Raw genomic sequence first — 11,943 nt, 5'->3', positions numbered from 1 at the left:
GGATGACATATTTTGACACTTCACCAAATCATTCATGGTGATATATTTGGATGACATTCTGATCTTCAGCCATATTTTGGAGGAGAACCTCCACCATATTCGACAGGTCCTCCAAACCCTACGACAACACATGTTGTGTGCCAATTTGGAGAAATTCACTTTTGGTATGACCATGGTTCAACATATGGGGTACATCATTGATGAGCGAGGTGTACATGTGGACCCAACGAAGATTTAAGTCATTCAGGATTGGCCATCCCTAACCACTATAACAAAGCTCCGCAACTTTCTGGGTCTTGCCAATTTCTACCATAGGTTCGTGTTGGGGTTCTCTCATATCACTTGGCCCTTGAGTCAAGTCACCAAGGGAGGAGTGAGAACAAAGTTATTTTGGTATGAATCCCAACAGAAGGCATTTGTCGATTTGAAGAATCACCTCTACTGTGTACTAGTTCTCACATTACCAAACCTGCAACAACCATTTGAGATCAAGACAGATGCCTCTAACTATGCTATTGGTGTAGTTATTACTTAGTAGGGAAATCCAATCACATATCACAATGAGACACTTTCAGACACAGTTATAAAGTATCCCACCTATGAAAAAGAGATGTATTCCATTGTGCAAGCCTACTGACAATGAAAGTATTACATTTTTGGGAAGGAAACGGTCATCCACACAGACCACCAACCCCTCTAGTTCATACAGACACAAGGGAGTTTACAGAATGATCGCCATCATAAATGGTCCACATACCTGCAACAATTCCATTTCAACATTAATTACAAGAAGGGAAACATTAACAATGTTGTAAAATTCCTTAGTCGACTATCAGTCATGGCGCTAACCATTGTTCTCGACTCTTGTGGGCATGAGACTGCAGGGTGATCGCATCTTTACAAGGGTGATCCATAATTCGATAACACATACCAGACGCTCCTAGAAGGCAAGTAAGTTTCAAATTTTCACCTTCAGGATGCACTGTTATGCCACCTGAGAGACCTCCGTGTTCCTTCAAGCGAGTGTGCCAAGATGATTTGGGAGGCGCACTACATTCGGATTGCTGGATATTTTGTGATAGAGAAAATAGTGGCAATGTTGCAGAAGTATTTTTATTGGCCAAACCTTTGATAAGATGTTGGGAAGTAAATCAGGTCCAACACTATCTGTGCCATTGTCAAACTAACCATCAAGAAGCAAGGCCTATATACTCCTCTACTTACTCCTAGTCTACCTTAGGAATCCATCTCCATGGATTACATGTCGAGCCTTCCTTCTACTAAGCATGGAAATGACTATGTTTTCATGGTCGTCAATAAATTCTCTAAGATGGTTATTCTCGCGGCCTAAAAGAAGAGTATCACAACATAAGCCACTGCCAAGATCTTCTTTGAATGGGTGTGGGTACAATTTTAGATTCCATAGTCCATTCTCTCAGATCGGGACATCAAGTTCCTAAGTAAATTTTGGTCAAGTTTCTGGTCGATGTTGGATACCAAGCTCACTAATTCCATGACTTTCAGCACTCAAACTAATGGCCAAATAACGGTCGTCAATAAGATGATTATACACATGTTGTGCATGTACAACTCTAAGCATCCATGCACATGGGATGAAATCCTCCCCTATATCCAACACAGCTACAACAGATCTCTCCATAGCTCAGCTAGCCATAACCCTTTTCAGGTGGGGTTGGGATTCTAGCCACTATGTCCCACTGATGTGGTCGTACCATTTGCAGCTACTCTAGCAGATTTGGTTCATGTTTAGTTTGAAGATAATAGGGCTAATAGCTCCATTGAGCTCATTCAACACATTCTTCAGTAGGTCCATGACATATTTGACAGAGCTAATGCTAAGTACAAGTAGCATCATGATCAACATCAAGTACCACACAAGTTCCTAGTGGGCAACAAAGTTTGGTTACATATGTAGAAGGAGCGCCTCGCTAGGCTCCACCGCAACCTTCACTCACTCGGAGATGGGCCCTACACCATCACTAAGGTTGTAGGGGATAACGATTTTGAGTTCAACATTCCACCATTGCTTGGCCTACACCTAGTGTTCAATTTGGACCACCTTAAACGATACTTTCCAACAATACTAGAACATCAGACATTGCAGAACAACTCACACCAAGGAAGTTAAACCCAGATTGTATGAAACATGCCATAATTGATTGGTTCATGGACACAAAAATCAATAATACTCGCCAACAGAAGAGATAAGTATATTAGGTTGTCAAAGCTAGCCAACTCGTGCACCAAGGCAAGTGCCTTGCGAAGGACCAAGTTCAACAGTAGTTTCCCCATCTCATTGAGGCACTCAACGTAATGGGGACCATTGATTCCTAAGGGAGGACTGATCCAGGTGGATATTGGTGCCCACCTACCTATTCCACTTGGACCCTGACCATTGTTTCTTTCATTTTTTTAGTTTCCTTAATTATAGCACAACTTACTATTTTTGGCAATTTTTTGGGTAATGAACTTCGAGAGCCATTTTGAGGCTGTAAACGACTTTGTAAATAGAAAAATAGGGAAACTTGACCCTTTGATTGAATTTTTCACCATAAATTTGTATTCCCCATATACATATTCCTGACGAGGTATTGTGTGCGTCAAACAGAGATCTATGTCAAAATTACGACCCCGGGAAGTTGTTGTACCAATTTACCTAAACAGGGCCCAGAGTTTTGGTGCTTCATCTCCTAGGGTTAGGTTTTTTGATGTTTAGGGTTTACCATTGTTTCTAAATAATAAATATGCCCTCAAGCCTCATTGTGACACAGTTTAGAGGCATGTAGCTGCCACATCTCTTCTCAAAGATAAGCAACCATCACCCGAGCTAGTTTATTTATATTTTTTGTATGTAAGAATATTTTAGTTCTTTAATATTAATTAAATGAAATTTTATTTATGCTGTACCTCTGTGTATATGTTTATTTGTATGTTTTCTTACGTTCTTGCATAAGTCTGGATCAAATAAACATTAAATCCTCTTATCAATCAAATCATATCAAATAATTATCTAAAATCACATTACATTGTAATACAAAAAACAAAACCAAGAGAGCAGTCCATGTCACCACATTCCATTTGGACATTTCATCAAACATGTTGCATGCAAAATCCATACAACCACATTGGGCATATATACCAACAAGCTTACTTTGCATAAACATATCATAATAAAACCTTGTCTAAGTATCTCTTCATGGACCTCCACACTGTGTTCTATAGTTGCCATGTTAATGCAAACTAGAAAAACGCTAGTAAAAATGGAATGATTGTGTTTAATTCCCCTTTTCTTCATTTGATCAATTAGTGCTAAAGCCTCCTTCCCAACACCATGTTTGGCCCAAACTATAATATGCATATCATATGAAAGCACATGTCTCATATGCATCTAATTGAAAACTCTACAGGAACCTATCATACTTCCACATCTTGAATACATTTGACAAGCATATTCTATAGATATCTGCCATCCATGACTTGTAGAATATGCAATGCCTCTTCCAATCAACCATACTTACATGATGTTTTCAATTCCTCTACATAATTTTTGGCTTTCACTAAGGATTTTATTGAGGAATTGATAATGTCAGTTTTCATATTAAGTTTTCTTGTTGATGATGAAGCGTCTTCCTTCATTTGTAAAAATTACCTCAAGGTCTCCACTCTCTATCCATTTTGTGCCCAGGCCTAATTGGAATAATTTTTCAAACACTTGGAGAGACTGCCCTAACTCATTCTAAGAGCCCTTAAGCCCACACAGGAGGAAAGAGTATTGAAAACTATAGTCAAGTATGGTTTCACTCAAACTGTATATTATGAACAAATGCAAGGCTTTATTAGTTTCACCGTTGTGAATATAACTTTGTGAGGCCAAAATTTCAAGAAATGGCACTCCTTCGAAATATTTCCTATGGAGAGTTTTAGGGCCGCATCGATAAGCCCATTTTTAACAAGTCTTGCAATCTATATGTTCCAAGGAGATAAATTTCACTAAGTGATTTTGGAAAATAATTTGTAAACATACTAACACTTTCACCTTTATGCTCTATGTTTGTCCCATGCAAGACCAATGTTGCAACTTGGGCTCTTATACCACTTTGTGACACATCGAGCCACCTAATTAAGGGACATTATAGTTGAGATTTGTCTTTACGCCATCACCATATATGATATAAACATAATAAAAATAGGTATAAAATATATAAACCATAAAATAATATGTATATCTATATATATATATATATATATATATATATATATATATATATATATATATATATATATCAAAGTATACATAGCATGTAGGGAAAATAATGCATAACTAGAAAAACTTATCATTCAATGAGCACCAACTAGTTGTAGACCTTATACATTCCTCCTTTCCATACACTCTACTGCTCCTACTCTCTCAATAGTGGGTCACTACCAGGCCAGTGCCATGACTCCACCAAGACAAGGATATTTCAAAGTATACATAGCAAGTAGGGAAAATAATGCATAACTAAAAAAACTTATCATTCAATGAGCACCAACTAGTTTTAGACCTTATACATTCCTCCTTTCCATACACTCTACTGCTCCTACTCTCTCAATAGTGGGTCACCACCAAGCCAGGGCCATGACTCCACCAAGACAAGGATTTCCTAAAGCTAGCTATGGTACACAACAATTACCAAACACAAACAAGGCCAGGGTGAAAAACCCTAACAATATTCTAGGTCAAGGTGAAAAACCTCAATGATATTCCAACCTATAGTCTCTCATCCTCCATCAATCTATTGAATCCAAGGTAGTGCATCCCTTTGTTGCACCTACAGAGATGTGCCACTATCCTTCTATGGTTTCCAACATAGGCTGGTTAGGGAATCTGCAAGTCTTATGGATGCTAGGAGTTTTAGCTGCCCTCATGGGTTTCGAAATCCCTCCAAGCCCCACACAACGACACCTATACCTACACTTATCTCTTTAGGGCTCTCTCCTTCCCCAAAGAAACCGAAGGAGAAGTGCACTTGTACCTAGATCCATAGAATATCCTTATGGTAGCTAGTCCTTGTATGGTTTTCCTTACAGAAGACATAATAGTCTCATTGGTAGAATTGATTATGTGCAATGCCTTATTTACCTTTTATTTATAGCTTAGGATAACTAATATTGCATTAAAATATATTATAATTTTACTGTATATTTGTTGGGCCTCCCAATTGTCATAATTCCACTAACCGAACTATCCATTTTTACGTCATTCCATTCTTCCATCGTTAGCATTTTTAACCATATTACTCCATAAAACGTACCAAATTTCCACATACATATTTACGTGGTTTATTATTATTATTTCCATTATTTTTAATTAATTAAGAATTCTTTTGCATGGTTTTACTAATGACATTTTAGTAAGTTGAAGTTGTTGCAGATTTGTCAAGTTTTAGTAGCTACCTCCATGGTTGAGGTAGTAGAGCCACTCTAGAATGAAATCCGACAAATGGGAATTGTTTCTAGAAACTCCAATATGGATTGTAATTGGTGAAATTCCACCCAGATCACACATGTGGACCTCCAGGCAAAGATCAAGGGAAAGTCACAACAGTTTTGACAAGTGACCTTCAAACGCTTTTTGTGAGCAAATGAAAGTGAATCTCAGAAAAACAAAATGGGTTTTGTTCAAAACGGGCCCAATTTAGTTTATAATGACCATTTTCCCAAATTCGTTACCATTTGGGAGATATTATGGGTTCTTTAGAGCCCTATTTTGCAGTTGCATGACCAAACAGTGAACCTATGTGTAAATAAATGACCAATCAAGAAAATAAAGGTTGGAATGGCTTCATCAAATTCATGGCAATTAGGTGTCCATTCGGTTCTAATATTTAGCCATATCAATCTCCATGAAGTTACCTTGTAATCACTATATAAACACACCATCGAAACAAATAAGGGAGGAAGTATTAAGTTAATTGTTGAAGAACTCGTGAACTAGATCTTCGCTTTTGCATTAATCTAAAGTTTCTTTATTGATATGATGTGTATGTGATTGTGAATCATACCTACTTGATGCGGAGGGCCCCTACAGATAGTAAAGGTTTTAGTTTATGTTTATTTCGTTGCTTCGTAATCGCTTTCATTCAATTGATTTCTGTTATCACTGCATTCTAGTTTAATTACTTCATTGTTTTCATTATTTTGTATAAACGCAGTTATCTCATTATTATTTTGCATTTCATTTATATTTACAATCTTTTAAGTAGTCTAGTTCTCCAATGCTTTTTCAATTGATTACAATTAGCCTCTTGATGCTTTTTAGATCTAGAACCTATATCACTCTCCAGTTTATAATTGAAGATTTCTTTCATGCTTTTTTGAACTCAAAAATGTATATATTTCAATAGACAAACTTTTGGATTTCAAGACTTTGTTTCATAGCAGCAAGTTGTTTATATAAGATTCGTAATTTTAGGATGAATAACATAAGCCATTTTAAGGATGAAAATCAATTAGATACGATTAGATATTTATCTAACAATAGCTTAAATCTCATTCATGCTAACAACAACTTAACTTCCAAAGAATTAATTTGTAGAAATCTAACTCTAATGAAAATCTAAAAACAAGCATAACCATTATCTTACTAAATGAAAGAATAGGATTCTAGAATATATAGTGCGCTTGCACTTCATAAGTTTACCAACTCCGGTCCATAATTTATGCTTTCAATTTAAGAACATTAAATTGGCCAAAAATTTTGCTGTCGTTGTCGGGGCACTGTAAATAGGAGCCTTTTTCTCTCTTAAATAAAAAATAGAAAAACTTCAATCACCTACCACCCCCACTATATCACATGGTGCAGTAAGAGTAGCACATCCACACCATGAACTCCTAGTTTTGCAAGTAGAAGAAGAGGTGACAAAGGAGGTGGAAGAAATTATGACTCAAGATGATGATAACGAGAAACATCCTTTTGATTTTCCCATTCAAGGAACTAATATCAATGTTCATATGAACAACATCCCTCCATCCGTACTTCCTAACATCGAAGGTATGAGATCATAAGACCAAGAAACTTTTATTTTTGAATTTGAAATCATTTGTAGATCCTATGGATACTCATTACACATTCAAAAATTGAAATTGTTTCCGACAACATTGAAGGATAAAGCTCTTAGATGGTTCATGACTTTAGGAACAAATTCTATAAGGACATGGGATGATATGAAAAGAGTATTCTTGGAAAAATATAAAGATTATTGTATACACCATGACCTTAGAAATGAAGTCTTTAAGATGAACCAAAAAGAGGATGAAAACCTAGAATACTTAGGGGAGAGATTTACTTATAATATCATAAGATATAAATTGCATAATTTAGGATGAGACAACTTAAAACCTCTCGTACTAATTCCTATAAAGGATGAATGGATTTATCTTCTTAACCTGGTGGGAAAAGGAGATGTCTATCACTTTTCATTTCAAGATATTTGTGAACTATGCAAGAACATATCAAGAGGAAAAGCAAAGTATGTAAGATCCCCTCAAGATCCATTGATGGCAAGAGTAAGTAAATTGAAAGTAGGATTGGTAAGTCAAACTAAAGTTTACAATTTGCTAGACATTCTTGGTAATTTAAATGAGCAAATTGATATGCTAAGAATGAAAACCAAGCAAAAAATTGAGAATGTTGCTTCATTTATATTTGCCCTAAATGTAGAAAGAGTCATGCTTTGCATGAATTTCCACTTGATAACATTAAAATTTGTAAAATTTGTGCAAGATCATATACTATTGAAGATTTCCCATCATTACCAGGGTTAAAGGTAGTTTACGAGAAGTCTAACGAAGTGAATCAAGCAAGAGAACAACTTTGTTATGTAGCTCCAAGAGTGCTATGGCAGTCTCATCAACCCAATATGATGCAATATCCTTATGCACAATTTCAAGGTTATGCACAACAGTCTCAAGGTAATTGGAATACACTCTTGCCTTTGCAACCTTCATCATTCCAACCTCAACACCAATCTTGGCAAAAAAGTTGGCAAAGGCCCTACAAAGGAAATCCACCATATCCTCAATCATTCCCTCACTATCATCAATATCAATATCAATGTTATCCATACAATTCAGCACATCGTCAGTTTCACCCTCAATTGACCTCAATTTAACCTTTCTGATTATCACGCACACAAACACCCCAAAGATCCATTCCCAATCTACTACCTGCACAACCATTTCGAATTCCCAACAATAAAACACCTCAATCCACTTACAATGTTGAGGTATTGTAAAATGATTCACCAATTTCCATTGAACAAATCTAGAAGAAGAAGATTCAGATAAGGTCCAAGAATCATGGATACTTGTTGATAAAGAGCAGTTGTTGGAACCTGAGTTTGAAAATTTCATTGCATGCCTATCACCAAATTCTATGAATGGAGATCACATCTCTGAAGACTTGCATGGCATGATAGCAGGAAGCCAAGGAAGACAAGATTACATTTAATCTTGGTTCAAGACAGTCATTGGATCCTAGTATTCCATTCTTTAGTATCTTCTGACATCATCTCAATCAAGACAGTTGGTCTCCCATATACTGGTACATATCAAAGAGTATATTTCAAACCTGCATATGAGTTTATATATCATCTTGTTACACACATGGTTCCATCAGAAGTATTCATATACTTGAATGAAATTTCTTTTTCAAGTAGAGAATGACATATAAAAAATAAAAAATAAAATAAAAAAGTAAAGAGAAAAATAAGTGTTATTGTGAAACCATCTTTCTGGCACAACTAGACATGAGATTTGCTTGAAAACCAGGAAAATGGCAAGCAAAGTTCCCAATAAGCTATGCAATTTCATGATTGTTTCAATCTTTTATTATTTTTCTTCAAATCATTTTTGGTTCTATTCTTGAGTTGGCTAATGTGGGATTCCTTAAGGCCCACCTTCCAACAGATCTTGTCCCATCGACCTCAACACCTTATCTAGGATCAAGATCAAAGATTATTTGAGTGCCTTGGAACTTGCATACACCATTGGCAAGCCTCCTCATTGACAAGAATGGGAATACAACAATGTCTCTTGATTGTCAGACCTTACAGGTGACTCGACCTCAACACATTCATTCATCCCTGTCAAGATGCACTCAGGTACCTTGACACTCATTTACATTATTGGTGAGTTGTCTCACATGTTGGCATTATGACATAGGTTTGGCAATATGACACAAGTTTTGTCCTTGATGGCAACTCACTCAGATGGCAGATCACAGTTCAGGCTCTTAGAATGAAAGAAAAAGAAATATACGCAGTTTCCTCTTAACCAAGTCACGTATACACATGGGATCATCGATCAAAAGGTGCGTATGCGGATACACGCACTTTCATGCACGAAAAACAATGCACATGTGGGAAAACTCTTTTTTAGTCCATGGTATTTGGACCTATGGTTGTGAACCATGGTATTGCATCCGAAGTGTTGAACCCAGGTACTGGGTCCCAAGTATTGGTTCTAAGTGGTTTTTGACCGTGGTATTGAGTAAGGCCTAAGACTATAAAAGGGAAAGGAGATCATTAGGCAAAGGTATTCACTCAAGTATTGAATATTTGATGAAGAGCAAGATCTAAAATATTGGTCATTGGGTAATGGTGCATAGCTGGATCTGAATCAAGGAGGAACTTGAGCACTAGAAGAAGGATAAGTTCTATTGATAGGTCAAGATCTTAAGGCTTGAATGGTAGTATCTTTGTGTGATTTTGATCTGTTATATTTGGCGCATGACTTGATCTATAAATCTAATAATCTGGGTATAACTGATGTCTGAATAAGTGAAAAGGGTAAATTATCTTTTATAGATCTGTACGTAGGTTCAACACAGTAGAGGCGCATATACATGCTAGTTCATTAATTCAAAATAGTGTATACACAGGTTGGCCTTAATACATCAGCGTATGCATGCAGGTTATGCATATTGATGTAGCGTACATCTCATGAAATATGTTTTAGCTACTTCTGTTTATTGTTGCAGTGTTTTGGGTTCAAGATTGGTTCTGGTTACTGTCACTATATTCTGGTTATAGCTTTCTGAGAAGTGATTAGTTGATTCAGTATTGGTTTGTACAAAGAAGATTGGTCGATGTAGATATACTTGATGTTTGATTGATGTTATTCGTGGATCCAGTCTGAAAATTTATGAAACGTGGTCCCTGGAAGAAAAGAGAAGGTTGTAGCCTTCTGTAGGTCAGCAACTACGTACTAGTACCTCAGATAGTACAAGAGTTAAGGGGGTTGTAGCTCCCTTCCAGGAGAAGCTGGAGAATGAGAGAAGGTTGTAGCCTTTTGCAGGTAGCAGCCTGCATACTGGTATAAGACTACACCAGTATAGAAACATTGTAAAAAGGAGTTTCTAATTAAAAGAAGACAGAGACGAATTACAGCAGGTGGTTTTCACCCACATTGGGTTTCCACCTTATAGCTTGTGTTCTTATGTGTGATTGCCTGTTCTGTTTCACTGTTCCCAGTTACTGTTTATATGGTTTGATGCACAAACTAATGATCAACATCTGAAGAATAATTTAAATTACAAGTCCGCTGGTTATACGCTAGTTTCCTTAACTACAATTGCATACATACGTGGTTTTTACTAACTGAAGTAGCATATACAAATATGATTGTGAAATGAAAAATAATTGACCTGATAATACTAATTCACCCCCCCCTCTCAGTATTATTTCCAACATCACATTGGTTAATGATTTTCATTAATGATTGGTAATCCAATGATTTCTTTCCATGCTCATCTTCGACGCATTCATTCACATGGTAAGAATTGTACCATGATTTTTGGTATTGGATGAAGACTAATGGTTTTATGGAATCAACAACAACTTGCAACAATATATTTTATTGGTTTCTTGTAGTAGCATGTTCATGTTTTTGTCATTCAACAATGGCATGCTGGCACCATTACAACACTTTTTCATTCATTTCATTTTCAAGAAAAACAATAAAATTGGGCCTATTTTAGTCAATATGGATTATGCTTCATGGTTTCTACTTTAGCATGCAGTACACAATCCAAATAAGAAGTTCAAACTTGGAGAAAACTACTTTTTGAAAAAATTGACATTTTCCACAAACAACTACAGAAAGTTGTAGTTTCTGGAGGCAATTTTGTCACAAATATTGCAGAGATTGGAACAGAAATAAAAAAATTTAAGCTTCTGGGTTTTCTTAGAATATGGTAAATTGAGTAAGACGTGGACATAATTCTAAAAAGGTGCAACTTTCCAAGATTTTTCCGCAGGGTTTTAAGGCAGATTTTCATTTTTCACCATTATGGACAGATTAGGCCAGATTTCGGTATTTTTGCATAGTAGCATCTTTTCTTCGTCAAAATTGGATTCTCAAGTTATGAAGCGGTAAAAAAGGTAAAATTACACCATTTTGTTTTGAATCACTCAATTTGGCCTTAAAATGAGTTCGCAGCATATGTTTTTGTTGCAACGTTGGGCAACGTGAAGGGTGAAACAGGGCAGAAATTGATTTGACCATATCTTGCAAACCCTACATCCGTTGGTCTTGATTTTTTTTATGGGAAAGGCATTGATGTTACGTAAAATTTCAAGAATTTTCAGTGTGTATGTTTTAAGAAATTGGTCACTTACACCTACAACCATTTCTCAATTTTATCGAAATCGGTGCACCCATTGGCCGATATGTTTTGTGGGAAGATGCATAATATTAATGGTAACAATCTCAAAAAATTTCAAGAGAGTCTGATTTACCATTTGAGAGAAATGGGAAAATCAAGTATGCTACATGAAAAATATGCATTTTGTGGAGCAAGGTCAAAGTAGAGGTCAACGCATCATGGAGCAGAGTACCTGACCCAGGTCAACACCAAATCAGCCATCAAATCATGTTCTC

The sequence above is a fragment of the Pinus tabuliformis genome, chromosome 5_1 (assembly GCF_031772625.1).
Source record: "Pinus tabuliformis cultivar Carrire ecotype Pingquan chromosome 5_1, CPIR1, whole genome shotgun sequence".
Taxonomy (NCBI): Eukaryota; Viridiplantae; Streptophyta; class Pinopsida; order Pinales; family Pinaceae; genus Pinus; species Pinus tabuliformis.
The sequence above is the reverse complement of the archived record's forward strand: the minus strand, read 5'-3'. Positions refer to the sequence as shown.